This window comes from Oncorhynchus mykiss, chromosome 9 (genome assembly GCF_013265735.2).
Source record: "Oncorhynchus mykiss isolate Arlee chromosome 9, USDA_OmykA_1.1, whole genome shotgun sequence".
NCBI lineage: Eukaryota > Metazoa > Chordata > Actinopteri > Salmoniformes > Salmonidae > Oncorhynchus > Oncorhynchus mykiss.
The window spans coordinates 2,576,187-2,596,946 of NC_048573.1; the positions used below are offsets into that span (position 1 = coordinate 2,576,187).

At 47.1% G+C, this 20,760-nt stretch overlaps 1 protein-coding gene across 1 annotated transcript in view; it reads left to right on the forward strand.

Moving 5' to 3' along the window:
• The window catches only part of LOC110515346, a 98,483-nt gene extending 79,477 nt beyond the window's left edge, over nt 1–19,006 (forward strand). The window contains exon 7 of the mRNA XM_036989227.1: nt 18,989–19,006. The gene's annotated coding sequence lies outside the window, so the exon portion shown is untranslated. The remainder of the gene's footprint in view (nt 1–18,988) is intronic.
• Nucleotides 19,007–20,760: the final 1,754 nt, after the last annotated feature.

Consider the following 20,760-nt stretch of genomic DNA (forward strand, 5'->3'; position numbering starts at 1 on the left):
TCGAACTACTAATTTTGAAAATTACTCTCTCCAGAAATAAGTCTCTCACTGTTGCCGCCTGCTACCGACCCCCCTCAGCTCCCAGCTGTGCCCTGGACACCATTTGTGAATTGATCGCCCCCCATCTAGCTTCAGAGTTTGTTCTGTTAGGTGACCTAAACTGGGATATGCTTAACACCCCGGCAGTCCTACAATCTAAGCTAGATGCCCTCAATCTCACTCAAATCATCAAGGAACCCACCAGGTACAACCCTAACTCTGTAAACAAGGGCACCCTCATTGACGTCATCCTGACCAACTGGCCCTCCAAATACACCTCCGCTGTCTTCAACCAGGATCTCAGCGATCACTGCCTCATTGCCTGTATCCGCTACGGAGCCGCAGTCAAACGACCACCCCTCATCACTGTCAAACGCTCCCTAAAACACTTCTGTGAGCAGCCCTTTCTAATCGACCTGGCCCGGGTATCCTGGAAGGACATTGACCTCATCCCGTCAGTTGAGGATGCCTGGTCTTTCTTTAAAAGTAACTTCCTCACCATTTTAGATAAGCATGCTCCGTTCAAAAAATGCAGAACTAAGAACAGATATAGCCCCTGGTTCACTCCAGACCTGACTGCCCTCGACCAGCACAAAAACATCCTGTGGCGGACTGCACTAACATCGAATAGTCCCCGCGATATGCAACTGTTCAGGGAAGTCAGGAACCAATACACACAGTCAGTCAGGAAAGCTAAAGCCAACTTCTTCAGGCAGAAGTTTGCATCCTGTAGCTCCAACTCCAAAAAGTTCTGGGACACTGTGAAGTCCATGGAGAACAAGAGCACCTCCTCCCAGCTGCCCACTGCACTGAGGCTAGGTAACACGGTCACCACCGATAAATCCATGATTATCGAAAACTTCAACAAGCATTTCTCAACGGCTGGCCATGCCTTCCGCCTGGCTACTCCAACCTCGGCCAACAGCTCCCCCCCCCCCGCAGCTACTCGCCCAAGCCTCTCCAGGTTCTCCTTTACCCAAATCCAGATAGCAGATGTTCTGAAAGAGCTGCAAAACCTGGACCCGTACAAATCAGCTGGGCTTGACAATCTGGACCCTCTATTCCTGAAACTATCCGCCGCCATTGTCGCAACCCCTATTACCAGCCTGTTCAACCTCTCTTTCATATCGTCTGAGATCCCCAAGGATTGGAAAGCTGCCGCAGTCATCCCCCTCTTCAAAGGGGGCGACACCCTGGACCCAAACTGTTACAGACCTATATCCATCCTGCCCTGCCTATCTAAGGTCTTCGAAAGCCAAGTCAACAAACAGGTCACTGACCATCTTGAATCCCACCGTACCTTCTCCGCTGTGCAATCTGGTTTCCGAGCCGGTCACGGGTGTACCTCAGCCACGCTCAAGGTACTAAACGATATCATAACCGCCATCGATAAAAGACAGTACTGTGCAGCCGTCTTCATAGACCTTGCCAAGGCTTTCGACACTGTCAATCACCGTATTCTTATCGGCAGACTCAGTAGCCTCGGTTTTTCGGATGACTGCCTTGCCTGGTTCACCAATTACTTTGCAGACAGAGTTCAGTGTGTCAAATCGGAGGGCATGCTGTCCGGTCCTCTGGCAGTCTCTATGGGGGTGCCACAGGGTTCAATTCTCGGGCCGACTCTTTTCTCTGTATATATCAATGATGTTTCTCATGCTGCGGGCGATTCCCTGATCCACCTCTACGCAGACGACACCATTCTATATACTTCCGGCCCGTCCTTGGACACTGTGCTATCTAACCTCCAAACGAGCTTCAATGCCATACAGCACTCCTTCCGTGGCCTCCAACTGCTCTTAAACGCTAGTAAAACCAAATGCATGCTGTTCAACCGTTCGCTGCCTGCACCCGCATGCCTGACCAGCATCACCACCCTGGATGGTTCCGACCTTGAATATGTGGACATCTATAAGTACCTAGGTGTCTGGCTAGACTCTAAACTCTCCTTCCAGACCCATATCAAACATCTCCAATCGAAAATCAAATCAAGAGTCGGCTTTCTATTCCGCAACAAAGCCTCCTTCACTCACGCCGCCAAACTTACCCTAGTAAAACTGACTGTCCTACCGATCCTCGACTTCGGCGATGTCATCTACAAAATTGCTTCCAACACTCTACTCAGCAAACTGGATGCAGTTTATCACAGTGCCATCCGTTTTGTCACTAAAGCACCTTATACCACCCACCACTGCGACTTGTATGCTCTAGTCGGCTGGCCCTCGCTACATATTCGTCGCCAGACCCACTGGCTCCAGGTCATCTACAAGTCCATGCTAGGTAAAGCTCCGCCTTATCTCAGTTCACTGGTTACGATGGCAACACCCATCCGTAGCACGCGCTCCAGCAGGTGTATCTCACTGATCATCCCTAAAGCCAACACCTCATTTGGCCGCCTTTCGTTCCAGTTCTCTGCTGCCTGTGACTGGAACGAATTGCAAAAATCGCTGAAGTTGGAGAATTTTATCTCCCTCACCAACTTCAAACATCTGCTATCTGAGCAGCTAACCGATCGCTGCAGCTGTACATAGTCTATTGGTAAATAGCCCACCCATTTTCACCTACCTCATCCCCATACTGTTTTTATTTATTTATTTTTCTGCTCTTTTGCACACCAATATCTCTACCTGTACATGACCATCTGATCATTTATCACTCCAGTGTTAATCTGCATAATTGTAATTATTTGCCTACCTTCTCATGCCTTTTGCACACAATGTATATATAGACTCTTTTTTTTTCTACTGTGTTATTGACTTGTTAATTGTTTACTCCATGTGTAACTCTGTGTTGTCTGTTCACACTGCTATGCCTTATCTTGGCCAGGTCGCAGTTGTAAATGAGAACTTGTTCTCAACTAGCCTACCTGGTTAAATAAAGGTGAAATAAAAATAAAAAATAAAAAAAATTTACAGACTGAGGTAGGTCCAGATCACTGTATCACTAACCCTAATGTACAGACTGAGGTAGGTACAGATCACTGTATCACTAACCCTAATGTACAGACTGAGGTAGGTCCAGATTACTGTATCACTAACCCTATGATGATGAAGCATGTTGTGTTTGTTATGAACGATGTAGCAAGTTGTGTTTGTTATGAATGATGTAGCATGCTGTGTTTGTTATGAATGACGTAGCATGTTGTGTTTGTTGTGAATGATGTAGCATGTTGTGTTTGTTATGAATGATGTAGCATGTTGTGTTTGTTGTGAATGACGTAGCATGTTGTGTTATGAATGATGTAGCATGTTGGGTTAAGAATATTGTAGCATGTTGTGTTTGTTATGAATGATATAGCATGTTTTGGTTGTTATGAATGATGTAGCATGTTGTGTTATGAATGATGTAGCATGTTATGTTTGTTATGAATGATATAGCATGTTGTGTTTTCTGTGAATGATGTAGCAAGTTGTGTTTGTTATGAACGATGTTGCATGTTGTGTTATGAATGATGTAGCATGTTATGCTATGAATGATATAGAACATTGTGTTTGCTATGAAATGTAGCATGTTGTGTTATGAATGAAATAACATGTTATGTTAAGAATGATGTAGCATGTTCTGTTATGAATTATGTAGCATGTTGCTAGTTATGAAGGATGTAACATGTGTGTTTGTTACAATTGATGTAGCATTTTGTGTATGTTATGAATGATGTAGCATATTTTGATTGTTATGATGATGTAGGATGTTGTAATATTAATGATGTTGCAAGTTACGTTAAGAATTATGTAGCATGTTGTGCTTGTTATGAATTCTGTAGTGTGTTTTGTTTGTTATGAATGATGTAACATGTTGTGTTTGTTATGAAATGTAACATGTGTTCTTTGTTATGAATGATGTAGCATGTTGTGTTTGTTATGAATGATGTAGCATGTTGTGTTATGAATTATGTAGCATGTTGTGTTTGTTATGAATGATGTAGCATGTTGTGTTATGAATTATGTAGCATGTTGTGTTTGTTATGAATTATGTAGCATGTTGTGTTTGTTATGAATTACGAAGCATGTGCTTGTTAGGAATTATGTAGAATCGGCTTCCTGTATATCAACAAAGCATCCTTCACTCATGCTGCCAAACATACCCTCGTGAAACGGACCGTCCTACCGATAATGATATAGAACGTTGTGTTTGTTATGAAATGTAGCATGTTGTGTTTGTTATTAATGATGTACCATGTTGTGTTATTTTGATGTAGCATGTTGTGTTATGAATGATGTCACATGTTGTGTTATGTTGATGTAGCATGTTGTGTTTGTTATGAATGATGTAGCATGTTGTGTTTGGTATGAATGATGTAGCATGTTGTGTTATGAATGATGTAGCATGTTGTGTTATGAATGATGTTGCATGTTGTGTTTGTTATGAATGATGTAGCATGTTGTGTTTGTTATGAATGATGTAGCATGTTGTGTTTGGTATGAATGATGTAGCATGTTGTGTTATGAATGATGTAGCATTTTGTGTAATGAATGATTTAACATGTTTTGTTTGTTAGTAATGATGTAGCATGTTGTGCTATGAATGATGTAGCATGTTGTGCTATGAATGATGTAGCATGTTGTGCTATGAATGATGTAGCATGTTGTGTTTGTCATGAATGGTGTAGCATTTTGTGTTATGAATGATTTAACATGTTTTGTTTGTTAGTAATGATGTAGCATGTTGTGCTATGAATGATGTAGCATGTTGTGTTATGAATTATGTCACATGTTGTGTTATGTTGATTTAGCATGTTGTGTTTGTTATGAATGATGTAGCATGTTGTGTTATGAATGATGTAGCACGTTGTGGTAGTTATGAATAACATGGCATGTTCTGTTTGTTATGAATGATGTAGCATGTTGTGTTATGAATTATGTCACATGTTGTGCTATGAATGGTGTTGTGTTTGTTATGATTGATGTAGCATATTATGCTCTGAATGATGTAGCATGTTGTGTTTGTTACAATTGATGTATAATTTAGTGTATGTTATGAATGATATATGATGATATGTTTGTTATCAACGATGTAGCATGTTGTAATATTAATGATATATCAAGTTATTTTAAGAATGATGTAGCATGTTGTGTTTGTTATGGATAATGTAGCATGTTGTGTTATGAATGATGTAGCATGTTGTGTTATGAACGATGTAGCATGTTGTGTTTGTTATTAATGACGTTGCATGTTATGTTTGTTATGAATGATGTAGCATGTTGTGTTATGAATTATGTAGCATGTTGTGTTTGTTATGAATTACGAAGCATGTGCTTGTTAGGAATTATGTAGAATCGGCTTCCTTCCAACACCTGTTGTATTCGGAGCATGTGACAAATACACTGTTATTTGATTTGATAGCATGGCATCGGGATTGTAGGTAGAGTAATCTGATCCTAGATCTGTGGTTAGGGACAACTTCTATTTAAAGTTTCATTCATGTCTGCAGCCAGGGAATGTAATAGATGCATCACAGTGTTCAGCATCACACCATTACAACACGTGGAACACTGCTATCTAGTGGACACATGGAGCACTGCCAACTAGTGGACATATCAGGATACAACACGTGGAACACTGCCATCTAGTGGACACATGGAGCACTGCCATCTAGTGGACATATCAGGATACAACACATGGAGCACTGCCATCTAGTGGACACATGGAACATTGCCATCTAGTGGACAGATCAGGATACAACACATGGAGCACTGCCATCTAGTGGACAAGTCAGAACACATGGAGCACTGCCATATAGTGGACATATCAGGATACAACACATGGAGCACTGCCATATAGTGGACATATCAGGATACAACACATGGAGCACTGCCATATAGTGGACATATCAGGATACAACACATGGAGCACTGCCATCTAGTGGACACATCAGGATACAACAAATGGAGCACTGCCATCTAGTGGACAAGTCAGGATACAACACATGGAACACTGCCATCTCGTTTTCGAATCCAAGATGGCGTAGCAGTCAGACGTCTTTGTCCTGTCGTGTCCCTTGTATATATCGTTTTGCATCAATTTCGTCGCATGTCCTTTAAAATATTTCCATAAACCTCAATCTAAATACTCAACTGCAACCCGCCTCACCCAATGTGGTGTGGATCTGCTTTTTTTTCCTAAAGTATTTATATTTACTTCGGATCTGGAATCCCTCAACTGAAGCTAGCCAGCTAACTACCAGCTATCAGTCAGCAAAACATTGCCAGCGGTCTTCAGCTAACCTTCAGCTCGGAAAGCTCTCGTCAGTTCGAACAACGTGACTCTAACCAGAGCATAACGGACCTGTTATTTTTATCCCCGGATTCCTACCGCAAACTGACCATTTTCATCTGGGTCTTCACAACTAGCTAACCGCAATACCGGATGATGACTCCTGGCTAGCGTTTCCAGGGCTCCTGTGCTACCACCGAAGTATACTCCTGGGCTACAATATCCGGGCCCCTTCTACAGCCGGTACGGGGCATGGAACCCCGCAGGTCCACTACGACTGGAATACCGACATAATCTGCCCGAGGACTCCCAACAGGCCCCTCAGGCGCGACGCCCGCTGAAGGCCCGTTATGCTAACCTGCTAGGCCTGCTAGCTACCTAGAGCTACTTGGAACCCTACTAATGCCACGACTGGTCTATCGACGTCACCGCACGAAGAGGCAAGAACAGATTTATCCCCATCGCGATGTCCCCCAAAGGCTAACTTTCTAGCGCCTGCTATCTGCTTGCTTGCTAACCCGGTTGGCTAACTGCTAGCTTGCCGGGCCCGGTCTGCTAACTGCTAACTTGCCTCCCCGGTCTGCTAACTGCCAGCCCTTGCTAACTGCTTGCTTGCTAAACCGGGCCTGCTAACTGCTAGCTTGCCCCGGTCTACTAACTGCTAGCTGCCGGCCTGGCCTGCTAACTGCTAGCTTACCTGCCCGGTCTGTAACTGCTAGCCCATGCTAACTGCTTGCTTGCTAACCTGGCCTGCTAACTGATAGCTTGCCCCGGTCTACTAGCTGCTAGCTTGTTTAGCCCCGGCCTACTAACTGTTAGCTTGTTAGCATCGGCCTGCTAACTGTCTGAATCGATGTGTCCCCAGCCAGCCCAACCACTCACTGGACCCATATGTTCACTTGACTACGCATGCCTCTCTCTAATATCAATATGCCTTGTCCATTACTGTCCTGGTTAGTGATTACTGTCTTATTTAACCGTAGAGCCTCTAGCCCTGCTCAATATGCCTTAACCAACCATGTTGTTCCACCTCCTACATATGCGATGACATCACCTGGTTTAAACATCTCCAGAGACTAAATCTCTCTCTTCATTACTCAATACCTAGGTTTACCTCCAATGTACTCACATCCTACCTTACCTTTGTCTGTACACTATGCCTTGAATCTATGCTATCGTGCCCAGAAATCTGCTCCTTTTACTCTCTGTTCCAAACGTGCTAGACGGCCAGTTCGTATAGTCTTTAGCCGTACCCTTATCCTACTTCTCCTCTGTGATGTGGAGGTTAATCCAGGTCCTGCAGTGCCTAGCTCCACTCCCATCCCCCAGGCTCTCTCATTTGTTGACTTCTACAACCGTAAAAGCCTTGGTTTCATGCATGTTAACATTAGAAGCCTACTCCCTAAGTTTGTTTTACTCACTGCTTTAGCACACTCGGCCAACCCAGATGTCTTAGCCGTGTCTGAAATCTGGCTTAGGAAAACCACCAAAAACGTTGAAATATCCATTCCTAACTATCCGCCAAGATAGAACTGCCAAAGGGGGCGGTGTTGCAATCCACTGCAAAGATAGCCTGCAGAGTTCTATATTACTATCTAAGTCTGTACCCAAACAATTTGAGCTTCTACTTCTAAAAATTCACCTTTCCAGAAACAAGTCTCTCACTGTTGCCACTTGCTATAGACCTCCCTCTGCCCCCAGCTGTGCCCTCGATACCATATGTGAAATGTTCCCCCCCATCTATCTTCTGAGCTTGTGCTACTAGGTGACCTAAACTGGGACATGCTTAACACCCCGGCCATCCTACAGACTAAGCTTGATGCCCTCAATCTCACACAAATTGTCAATGAACCTACCAGGTACAACCCCAAATCAGTAAACACGGCACCCTCATAGATGTCATCCTAACTAATTCGCCCTCCAAATACACCTCTGCTGTTTTCAATCAAGATCTCAGCGATCACTGCCTCATTGCCTGCAGTGGGTCTGCGATCAAACGACCACCCCTCGTCACTGTCAAACGCTCCCTGAAACACTTCTGCGAGCAAGCCTTTCTAATCGACCTGGCCGGGGTATCCTGGAATGACATTGACCTCATCCCGTTAGTAGATGACGCCTGGCTATTCTTTAAAAGTGCCTTCTTCACCATCTTAAATAAGCATGCCCCTCTCAAAATGTTTTGAACTAGGAATAGATATATTCCTTGGTTCACTCCAGACCTGTCTGCCCTTGACCAGCACAAAAACATCCTGTGGCGTTCTGCATTAGCATTGAATAGACCCCATGATATGCAACTTTTCAGGGAAGTTAGGAACAAATATACACAGGCAGTTAGGAAAGCTAAGGCAAGCTTTTTCAAACAGAAATTTGCATCCTGTAGTGCTAACGCAAAAAAGTTCTGGGACACTGTAAAGTCCATGGAGAATAAGAGCACCTCCTCCCAGCTGCCCACTGCTCTGAGGCTAGGAAACACTGTCACCACCGATAAATAAGCATTTCTCTACGGCTGGCCATGCTTTCCACTTGGCTACCCCTACCCCGGTCAACTGCCCGGCACCCTCCACAGCAACCCGCCAAAGCCCCCACCATTTCTCCTTTACCCAAATCCAGATAGCTGATGTTGTGAAAGAGCTGCAAAATCTGGACCCCTACAAATCAGCCGGGCTAGACAATCTGGACCCTCTCTTTCTGAAAATTATCTGCCGAAATTGTTGCAACCCCTATTACTAGCCTGTTCAACCTCTCTTTCGTATCATCTGAGATTCCCAAAGATTGGAAAGCTGCCGCGGTCATCCCCCTCTTCAGAGGGGGTGACACTCTAGACCCAAACCGCTACAGACCTATATCTATCCTACCCTGTCTTTCTAAGGTCTTCGAAAGCCAAGTTAACCAACAGATTACTGACCATTTCGAATCCCACCATACCTTCTCCACTATCCGCTATGCAATCTGGTTACAGAGCTGGTCATGGGTGCACCTCAGCCACGCTCAAGGTTCTAAACGACATCATAACCACCATCGATGAGACATTACTGAGCAGCCGTATTCATCGACCTGGCCAAGCCTTTCGACTCTGTAAATCACAACATTCTTATTGGCAGACTCGACAGCAACTACTTCTCTGATAGAGTTCATTGTGTCAAATCGGAGGGCCTGTTGTCTGGACCTCTGACAGTCTCTATGGGGGTGCCCCATGGTTCAATCCTTGGGCCGACTCTTTTCTCTGTATACATCAATGACGTTGCTCTTGCTGCTGGTGATTCTCTGATCCACCTCTACGCAGATGACACAATTCTGTATACTTCTGGCCCCTCCTTGGACACTGTGTTAACTAACCTCCAGATGAACTTCAATGCCATACAACTCTCCTTCCGTTGCTTCCAACTGCTCTTAAACGCAAGTAAAACTAAATACATGCTATTCAATCGATCATTGCCCGCACCTGCTCGCCCGTCCAGCATCACTACTCTGGACGGCTCTGACTTAGAATACGTGGACAACTACAAATACCTGGGTGTCTGGTTAGACTGTAAACTCTCCTTCCAGACTCACATTAAGCATCTCCAATCCAAAATTAAATCTAGAATCGGCTTCCTATATCGCAACAAAGCATCCTTCACTCATGCTGCCAAACATACCCTCGTGAAACGGACCGTCCTACCGATCCTCGACTTCGGTGATGTCATCTATAAAATAGCCTCCAACACTCTACTCAACAAACTGGATGCAGTCTATCACAGTGCCATTCATTTTGTCACCAAAGCCCCATACACTACCCACCATTGCGACCTGTAAGCACTCGTTGGTTGGCCCTCGCTTCATTCTCGTCGCCAAACCCACTGGCTACAGGTTATCTACAAGTCTCTGCTAGGTAAAGCCCCGCCTTATCTCAGCTCACTGGTCACCATAGCAGCACCCACTCATAGCACGCGCTCCAGCAGGTATATCTCACTGGTCACCCCCAAAGCCAATTCCTCCTTTGGTTGTCTTTCCTTCCAGTTCTCTAATGCCCATGACTGGAACGAATTGCAAAAATCTCTGAAGCTGGAGACTCACATCTCCCTCACTAGCTTTAAGCACCAGCTGTCAGAGCAGTTTACAGATCACTGCACTTGTACTTAGCCCATCTGTAAACAGCCCATCTATCTACCTACCTCATCCCCATACTGGTATTTAGTTATTTTGCACCTTTGCACCCCAGTATCTCTACCTGCACATTCATCTTCTGAAGACTTTTTGTTTTCTTTTGTTCTACTGTATTATTGACTGTATGTTTTGTTTATTCCATGTGTAACTCTGTGTTGTTGTTTTAGTCGAATTGCTATGCTTTATCTTGGCCAGGTCGCAGTTGCAAATGAGAACTTGTTCTTAACTAGCCTACCTGGTTAAATAAAGGTGAAATAAAAAAATAAAAAAATAAAAAAAAATGTAGTGTGTTTTGTTTGTTATGAATTATGTAACATGTTGTGTTTGTTATGAATGATGGAGCATGTTGTGTTTGTTATGAACAATGTAACATGTTGTGTAATGAATGAAGTAGCATGTTACTCTATGAATGATGTAGCACGTAGTGTTTGTTAGGAATGATGTAGCAAGTTGTGTTTGTTATGAAATGTAGGACGTTATGCTATGAATGATAAAGAATATTGTGTTTGTTATGAATGATGTAGCATGTTTTTGTTTGTTTTGAATGATGTAGCACATAGTTTTTGTTATTAATGATGTAGCATGTTGTGTTATGAATGATGTAGCATGTTGTGTTTGTTGTAAGTTATGTAGCATGTTGTGTTATGAATGATGTAGCACGTTATGCTATGAATAATATAGAATGTTGTGTTTGTTTTGAATGACGAAGCATGTTAAGTTTGTTGTGAATGACGTAGCATGTTGTGTTTGTTGTGAATGACGAAGCATGTTGTGTTTGTTGTGAATGACGAAGCATGTTGTGTTTGTTGTGAATGACGTAGGATGTTATGCTTTGAATGATGTAGCATGTTGTCATGTTGTGTTATGAATGATATAGCATGTTGTGGTTGTTATGAATGATTTAGCATGTTGTGTTTGTCGTGAATGATGTAGCATGTCCAAATCAAATCAAATATATTTATATAGCCCTTCGTACATCAGTACAGAAATCCAGCATAAAACCCCAAACAGCAATCAATGCAGGTGTAGAAGCACGCTGGCTAGGAAAAACTCCCTAGAAAGGCCAAAACCTAGGAAGGAACCTAGAGAGGAACCAGGCTATGTAGGGTGACCAGTCCTCTTCTGGCTGTACCGGGTGGAGATTATAACAGAACATGGCCAAGATGTTCAAATGTTCATAAATGACCAGCATGGTCAAATAATAATAATCACAGGCAGAACAGTTGAAACTGGAGCAGCAACACGGCCAGGTGGACTGGGGACAGCAAGGAGTCATCATGTCAGGTAGTACTGAGGCATGGTCCTAGGGCTCAGGTCCTCCGAGAGAGGGAAAGAAAGAGGGAAAGAGAGAGTTAGAGAGCGCATACATAAATTCATACAGGACACCGAATAGGACAGGAGAAGTACTCCAGATATAACAAACTGACCCTATCCCCCCGACACATAAACTACTGCAGCATGAATACTGGGGGCTGAGACAGGAGGGGTCAGGAGACACTGTGGCCCCATCCGATGACACCCCCGGACAGGGCCAAACAGGAAGGATATAACCCCACCCACTTTGCCAAAGCACAGCCCCCACACCACTAGAGGGATATCTTCAACCACCAACTTACCATCCTGAGACAAGGCCGAGTATAGCCCACAAAGATCTCCGCCACGGCACAACCCAAGGGGGTGCGCCAACCCAACATGCATGTTGTGTTTGTTGTGAATGATGTAGCATGTTGTGTTTGTTATGAATGATGTAGAATGTTGTGTTATGAATGACGTAGCATGTTGTACTATGAATGATGTATCATGTTGATTTATGAAGAATGTAGCTTATAGCATGTTGCACCATCTCTTCTGAACTTTTTTCTTGAACTCACTTTCACACCCAGAGGCCTACCCCAAATCACACCCTGCGTGACAGTATCCCCCGCATCCCCCCCTAAAGGTGCGGACTCTGGCCGCACAACCAGAACCCATAGGGCATTTCTCAGCGGTGGCAGCTCTGGTGAGGTACGTAGACCCCGCTCCACCTCAGGCTCGGCCCACTTAGGTGGCGGGGACCCTCGCCGCCGACCCCGGACTGGGGACTCTCGTAGCGGGCCACGGACTGGGGACCCTCATTGCGGGGGCCGGACTGGGGACCCTTGTAGTTGGCCCCGGACTGGAGGGCGTCTCTGGAAGCTCTGGACTGAAGTGCGCCTCTGGAAGCTCCGGACTGGAGGGCGCCTCTGGAAGCTCCGGACTGGAGGGCGCCTCTGGAAGCTCCGGACTGGAGGGCGCCTCTGGAAGCTCCGGACTGGAGGGCGCCTCTGGAAGCTCCGGACTGGAGGGCGCCTCTGGAAGCTCCGGACTGGAGGGCGCCTCTGGAAGCTCCGGACTGGAGGGCGCCTCTGGAAGCTCCGGACTGGAGGGCGCCTCTGGAAGCTCCGGACTGGAGGGCGCCTCTGGTAGCTCCGGACTGGAGGGCGCCTCTGGTAGCTCCGGACTGGAGGGCGCCTCTGGAAGCTCCGGACTGAAGGGCGCCTCTGGAAGCTCCGGACTGAAGGGCCCTCAGGAGGCTCCGGACTGGAGGGCGTCGCTGGAGGTTCCGGACTGGAGGGCGTTGCTGGAGGTACCGGACTGGAGGGCGTCCCTGGAGGCTCCGGACTGGAGGGCGAGTCTGGAGGGTCCGGACTGGAGGAAGACTCTGAAGGGAGGAGACGCCGAGACAGCCTGGAGCGTGGGGCTGCCACAGGGCCCACCAGGCTGGGGAGACCTACAGGAGGCCTGGTGCGTAGAGGAGGCACCGGATGAACAGGGCTGTGGGGGAGCACTGGAGCTCTGGTGCGCAGCCTTGGCACCACTCCTCCAGGCTGAATGACCACTTTAGCCCGGCCCCTCCAGAATGCTGTGGGAGAGCACTGGAGGTCTGGTGCTTAACACTTGCACCTCTCCATTAGGCTCAATGCCCACTTTCGCCTGGCACCGGCGGAGCGCAGGCATAGGACGAACTGAACCCTCCCAACGCCCCGGAGACACAGTACGCAGAGCCGGCGCAGGATACCCTGGGCCGAAACGGCGCACCGGAGACCAAACACGCTGAGCTGGCACAACACGCCTTGGCTGTATGCCCACTCTCGCATGGCACTTGCGGGGGTCTGGCATATAGTGCTCCGGGCTATGAGCGCACACTGGAGACACCGTGCGCTTCACCGCATAACACGGTGCCTAACCAGTACCACGCTGCTTACGGTAAGCACGGGGTGTTGGCTCAGGTCTATCGCCGGACTCCGCCAATCTCCCCACTGCCTCTCGTGCCTGCTGCGCTGCCTTACCTCTTATCGTCGCCTCAGCTTTTGCTGCCTCTAGTTCTTTCTTCGAGCAGCGATATTCCCAAGCCTGTCTCCAGGGTCCCTGTCCATCCAATATCTCCTCGCAAGTCCAGGAGTCCTGAACCCTCTGCTCCTCGTTATCACGCTGCTTGGTCCATTTGTGGTGGGTAGTTCTGTAACGCTCGTCTGATGAAGAAGGAGTGAACCAAGGTGCAGCGTGGTACGTGTTCATAATAATTTATTAAACCTGAAACACTGAAACAAAATAACAAAGTAGATCAAAATGAAACAGTTTTGTCTGGTGCAAACACAAAACAGAAAACAACTACCCACAAAAAACAGGTGGGAAAAAGCTACCTAAGTATGGTTCTCAATCAGAGACAACGATAGACAGCTGCCTCTGATTGAGAACCATATCCGGCCAAACACAAAGAAATACAAACATAGAAAATGAACATAGAATGCCCACCCAAATCACACCCTGACCAAACCAAAATAGAGACATAAAAAGCTCTCTACAGTCAGGGAGTGACAGATTATTAGTGATCATGTTAGTAAAATGAGCCCATCTGGCATTTCTAATGGCAATGTTATATATGCAAAGTTGCTCTCTCAGAATATCAAAATGAACCTGCAACTTTGACTTCCACTTTCCCTCTGCCTTTCTGCAATTTCTCTTTAATTGATTAGTTTCCTCACTCATCTAAGGGGCTCTCCATTTGGATGTGACCTTGTTCAACTTTTCTGGAGCTATGGCACCAATGTTTGCCATTGATTTACAATGTTTTTATTTAATTAACATTTGTACTGGCAAAAAGTTTAAAAAGTGGTGATCAGATTAAGCAACATCAACAATAGAGGATATGTCAATAGAAAGCCCCTTGGTAATAACCAGGTCCAGAGTATGGCTGTGGTTATGGGTGGGCCCAGTAGAAAGCCCCTTGGTAATAACCAGGTCAGAGTATGTCTGTGGTTATGGGTGGGCCCAGTAGAAAGCCCCTGGTAATACCCAGGTCCAGAGTGTGGCTGTGGTTATGGGTGGGCCCAGTAGAAAGCCACTTGGTATGGCTGTGGTTATGGTGGCTGACATTTAAACAGTATAACATGATGTTCTGGTCTGGTAGGCTGACATTTAAACAGTATAACATGATGCTCTGGTCTGGTAGGCTGACATTTAAACAGTATAACATGATGTTCTGGTCTGGTAGGCTGACATTTAAACAGTATAACATGATGCTCTGGTCTGGTGGCTGACATTTAAACAGTATAACATGATGCTCTGGTCTGGTGGCTGATATTTAAACAGTATAACATGATGCTCTGGTCTGGTGGCTGACATTTAAACAGTATAACATGATGCTCTGGTCTGGTGGATGACATTTAAACAGTATAACATGATGCTCTGGTCTGGTGGCTGACATTTAAACAGTATAACATGATGGTCTGGTGGCTGACATTTAAACAGTATAACATGATTGTAAGGGCGTTCGTCTGTAGGAGGAAGAGAAGCGGACCAAAGCGCAGCGTGGTGGTTATTCATGTTTTAATAAATCACTACACATGAACAAACTAACAAAAACAAGAAATGTGAAAACGCAAAACAGTCCTATCCTGTGACAACAAACACAGTGACAGGAACAATCACCCACAAACACACAGTGAAACCCAGGCTACCTAAGTATGATTCTCAATCAGAGACAACTATTGACACCTGCCTCTGATTGAGAACCATACTAGGCCGAAAACATAGAAATGCCCCAAAACATAGAAAAACAAACAGACTGCCCACCCAACTCACGCCCTGACCATACTAAATAAATACAAAACAACAGAAATAGAGGTCAGAACGTGACAGTACCCCCCCCCCAAAGGTGCGGACTCCGGCCGCAAAACCTTGACCTATAGGGGAGGGTCTGGGTGGGCGTCTGTCCGCGGGGGCGGCTCTGGCGCGGGACGCGGACACCACTTCACCATTGTCTTAGTCCGCCTTATTGTCCGCCTCCCTGGCTTACTCACCATGGCCACCCCTCTCAATGACCCCACTGGACAGAGGGGCTGCTCGGGACAGAGGGGCAGCTCGGGACAGAGGTGAAGCAGCTGCTCGGGACAGAGGGACAACTGCTCGGGACAGAGGGACAACTGCTCGGGACAGAGGGGCGATAGCAGCTCGGGACAGAGGGGCGATAGCTGCTCGGGACAGAGGGGCGGCAGCTGCTCGGGACAGAGGGGCGGCAGCTGCTCGGGACAGAGGAACAGCTGCTCGGGACAGAGGGGCGGCAGCAGCTTGGGACAGAGGGGCGACAGCTGCTCTGGACAGAGGGGCAGCTGCTCGGGCGGCCCCTGGCTGACTGACGGCACTGGCGGCCCCTGGCTTACTGGCGGCCCCTGGCTGACTGGCGGCGCTGGCGGCCCCTGGCTTACTGGCGGCGCTGGCGGCCCCTGGCTGACTGGCGGCGCTGGCGGCCCCTGGCTGACTGGCGGCGCTGGCGGCCCCTGGCTGACTGGCGGCGCTGGCGGCCCCTGGCTGACTGGCGGCGCTGGCGGCCCCTGGCTGACTGGCGGCGCTGGCGGCCCCTGGCTGACTGGCGGCGCTGGCGGCCCCTGGCTGACTGGCGGCGCTGGCGGCCCCTGGCTGAGGGCGGCGCTGGCGGCCCCTGGCAGACGGGCGGCGCTGGCGGCGCCGGGCAGACGGGCGGCGCTGGGCAGACGGGAAGCTCAGCTGGCGCTGGGCAGACGGGAAGCTCAGCTGGCGCTGGGCAGACGGGAAGCTCAGCTGGCGCTGGGCAGACGGGAAGCTCAGCTGGCGCTGGGCAGACGGGAAGCTCAGCTGGCGCTGGGCAGACGGGAAGCTCCGGCAACGCTGGAGAAGAGGAAGGCCCTTGTAGCGCCGGAGAGGCGGGAGGCTCCGGCAGAGGCGCCGGACAGGCGGGAGGCTCCGGCAGAGGCGCCGGACAGGCGGGAGGCTCCGGCAGAGGCGCCGGACAGGCGGGAGGCTCCGGCAGAGGCGCCGGACAGGCGGGAGGCTCCGGCAGAGGCGCCGGACAGGCGGGAGGCTCCGGCAGAGGCGCCGGACAGGCGGGAGGCTCCGGCAGCGCTGGAGAGGAGGAAGGCCCTGTAAGGATGGGCCGGAGAGACAGCCTGGTACGGGGGGCTGCCACCGGAGGGTTGGTGCGTGGAGGTGGTGACGGATAGACCGGACCGTGACGGCGTACTGGAGATCTTGAGGGCAGGGCTGGCACCAACCGCCCTGGCTGGATCTTCACCCTAGCCCGGCAGATGTGGGGAGCTGGGATGTAGCGCACTGGGCTAAGCACGCGTACTGGGGACACCGTGCGCACAACTGCATAACACGGTGCCTGACCAGCACCACGCCCGCCACAGTTAGCACTGCTAGGAGCACTGTAGTACTGAGATGGCACAGGACGTGCAAGACTAGGGAGATGCACAGGAGGCCTGGTGCGTGAGGCTGGCACAGTCTTCACCAGACCCCTCGCACGCACCTCAGGATGAGTATGGAGAGCTGACCCCGGTGCCATTAAATCCCTGACACGCTCCGTCGGGCGAATGTCGTGCCTCATGCACCAAACCAGCAAGTCCCTCATATCACTCTCCTCCAATTTCCCCATTAACTCCTTCACAGTCTCTGCTTCGCTCACCTCCAACACCAGCTCTGGTTCTGAGCTCCTCCTTGGCTCCTCACGATAAACGGGGGGAGTTGGCTCAGGTCTGACTCCTGACTCTGCCACACTCCCCCTGTGCCCCCCCCCAAGAAATTTTTGGGGGTGACTCTCGGGCTTCCATCCGCTCTGCCGTGCTAGTTCCTCATAATGCCGCCTCTCTGCTTTTGCTGCCTCCAGCTCGGCCTTGGGGCGGCAATATTCTCCTGGCTCTGCCCAGGGTCCTTTCCCGTCTAGAATCTCCTCCCAAGTCCATCTCTCCAAGTAGTGCAGCCTCTCCCACTGCTGATTTTGCTGCTGCTGCTGTTGCTCCTCCTGCTGCTGCTGCTGTTGCTGCTGCCTCTGTTTACCACGCCGCTTGGTCCTTGGTAGGTGGGTGATTGTGTAAGGGCGTTCGTCTGTAGGAGGAAGAGAAGCGGACCAAAGCGCAGCGTGGTGGTTATTCATGTTTTAATAAATCACTACACATGAACAAACTAACAAAAACAAGAAATGTGAAAACGCAAAACAGTCCTATCCTGTGACAACAAACACAGTGACAGGAACAATCACCCACAAACACACAGTGAAACCCAGGCTACCTAAGTATGATTCTCAATCAGAGACAACTATTGACACCTGCCTCTGATTGAGAACCATACTAGGCCGAAAACATAGAAATGCCCCAAAACATAGAAAAACAAACATAGACTGCCCACCCAACTCACGCCCTGACCATACTAAATAAATACAAAACAACAGAAATAGAGGTCAGAACGTGACAATGATGCTCTGGTCTGGTGGCTGACATTTAAACAGTATAACATGATGCTCTGGTGACTGACATTTAAACAGTATAACATGATGCTCTGGTGGCTGACATTTAGACAGTATAACATGATGCTCTGGTCTGGTGACTGACATTTAAACAGTATAACATGATGCTCTGGTCACCAGGCTGACATTTAAACAGTATAACATGATGCTCTGGTGGCTGACATTTAGACAGTATAACATGATGCTCTGGTCTGGTGGCTTACATTTAAACAGTATAGCATGATGCTCAAAATACCCAAAGCCATCATGCCAAATGTCCTTACTGATATTACTTACTTACTGAAATAGAGGCTGTCTCCACCCCACACATAGACGTATCAGAGCAGTAGATCTGTGTCTGTTTGAGGTTGTAGCTGTATGTGAACAACATCACCCATTGTTAAACACCTCTGTTCCTCTGTCACACATTTCACATATATTTTTGGTCATTTAACTCTTGTCCAGAGCAACTTACAGTAGTGAGTTGATACATTATTGAACTTTGTCCTGTACTGGTCCCCCGTGGGAATCAAACCCACAACCCTACATTGCAAGGGCCATTCTCTACCAACTGAGCCACACTGGAAACAGACAAACACACAAACACACACAGACAGATTAGGTTGTATAAATGCATCTAACTACACATTAAACACTGAGACCTGTTGGGGTGTATAAATGCATCTAAGTACACATTAAACACTGAGACCTGTTGGGGTCTATAACTGTTCCTGTGGTGTTGGAGGTCTTCACTGTAGTAGCCTGGATCAGCTGCTATGTCCCTCACTCATCTCTCTCTCCTCTCTCTTTACCTAGTGACCCTGTTCATCAGAACGTCATGGTGGAAGGAAAAATATGCTCTCTTCAGCTACGGTGAATAACCACAACCCTGTCAGTCCATCTCTGTACTTCTCCTTTCTCTCCCTCCTTCCCTTTTCACACCAACGGACTTATCTTTAGACTCTGCGGCCGCCATCAACAGCATCAGCAACTGAGAGGTGTGAAATTTACAGAGCTAATTTTTCATGCACTTCTCTTTAGATGCTGCAGCCTTGTCCTCAAGTTAGTTTATCATGAGAACATACAGACACCACTGACTGGAACTATCAACAACAGAGTTAGAGTTAGTTTATCATGAGAACATAGACACCACTGACTGGAACTATCAACAACAGAGTTAGAGTTAGTTTATCATGAGAACATAGACACCACTGACTGGAACTATCAACAACAAGAGTTAGAGTTAGTTTATCATGAGAACATAGACACCACTGACTGGAACTATCAACAACAGAGTTAGAGTTAGTTTATCATGAGAACATAGACACCACTAACTGGAACTATCAACAACAGAGTTAGAGTTAGTTTATCATGAGAACATAGACACCACTGACTGGAACTATCAACAACAGAGTTAGAGTTAGTTTATCATGAGAACATAGACACCACTGACTGGAACTATCAACAACAGAGTTAGAGTTAGTTTATCATGAGAACATAGACACCACTAACTGGAACTATCAACAACAGAGTTAGAGTTAGTTTATCATGAGAACATAGACACCACTGACTGGAACTATCAACAACAGAGTTAGAGTTAGTTTATCATGAGAACATAGACACCACTAACTGGAACTATCAACAACAGAGTTAGAGTTAGTTTATCATGACAAATACAGACACCACTGACTGGAACTATCAACAACAAGAGTTAGTTTATCATGATAAATACAGACACCACTGACTGGAACTATCAACAACAAGAGTTAGTTTATCATGAGAACATACAGACACCACTGACTGGAACTATCAACAACAATAGTTAGTTTATCATGAGAACATACAGACACCACTAACTGGAACTATCAACAACAAGAGTTAGTTTATCATGAGAACATACAGACACCACTGACTGGAACTATCAACAACAATAGTTAGTTTATCATGAGAACATACAGACACCACTAACTGGAACTATCAACAACAAGAGTTAGTTTATCATGAGAACATACAGACATCACTAACTGGAACTATCAACAACAAGAGTTAGTTTATCATGAGAACATACAGACACCACTAACTGGAACTATCAACAACATGAGTTAGTTTATCATGAGAACATACAGACACCACTAACTGGAACTATCAACAACAGAGTTAGTTTATCATGAGAACATACAGACACCACTGACTGGAACTATCAACAACAAGAGTTAGTTTATCATGAGAACATACAGACACCACTAACTGGAACTATCAACAACAATAGTTAGTTTATCATGAGAACATACAGACACCACTGACTGGAACTATCAACAACAAGAGTTAGTTTATCATGAGAACATACAGACACCACTGACTGGAACTATCAACAACAATAGTTAGTTTATCATGAGAACATACAGACACCACTGACTGGAACTATCAACAACAAGAGTTAGTTTATCATGAGAACATACAGACACCACTGACTGGAACTATCAACAACAGAGTTAGTTTATCATGAGAACATACAGACACCACTGACTGGAACTATCAACAACAATAGTCAGTTTATCATGAGAACATACAGACACCACTGACTGGAA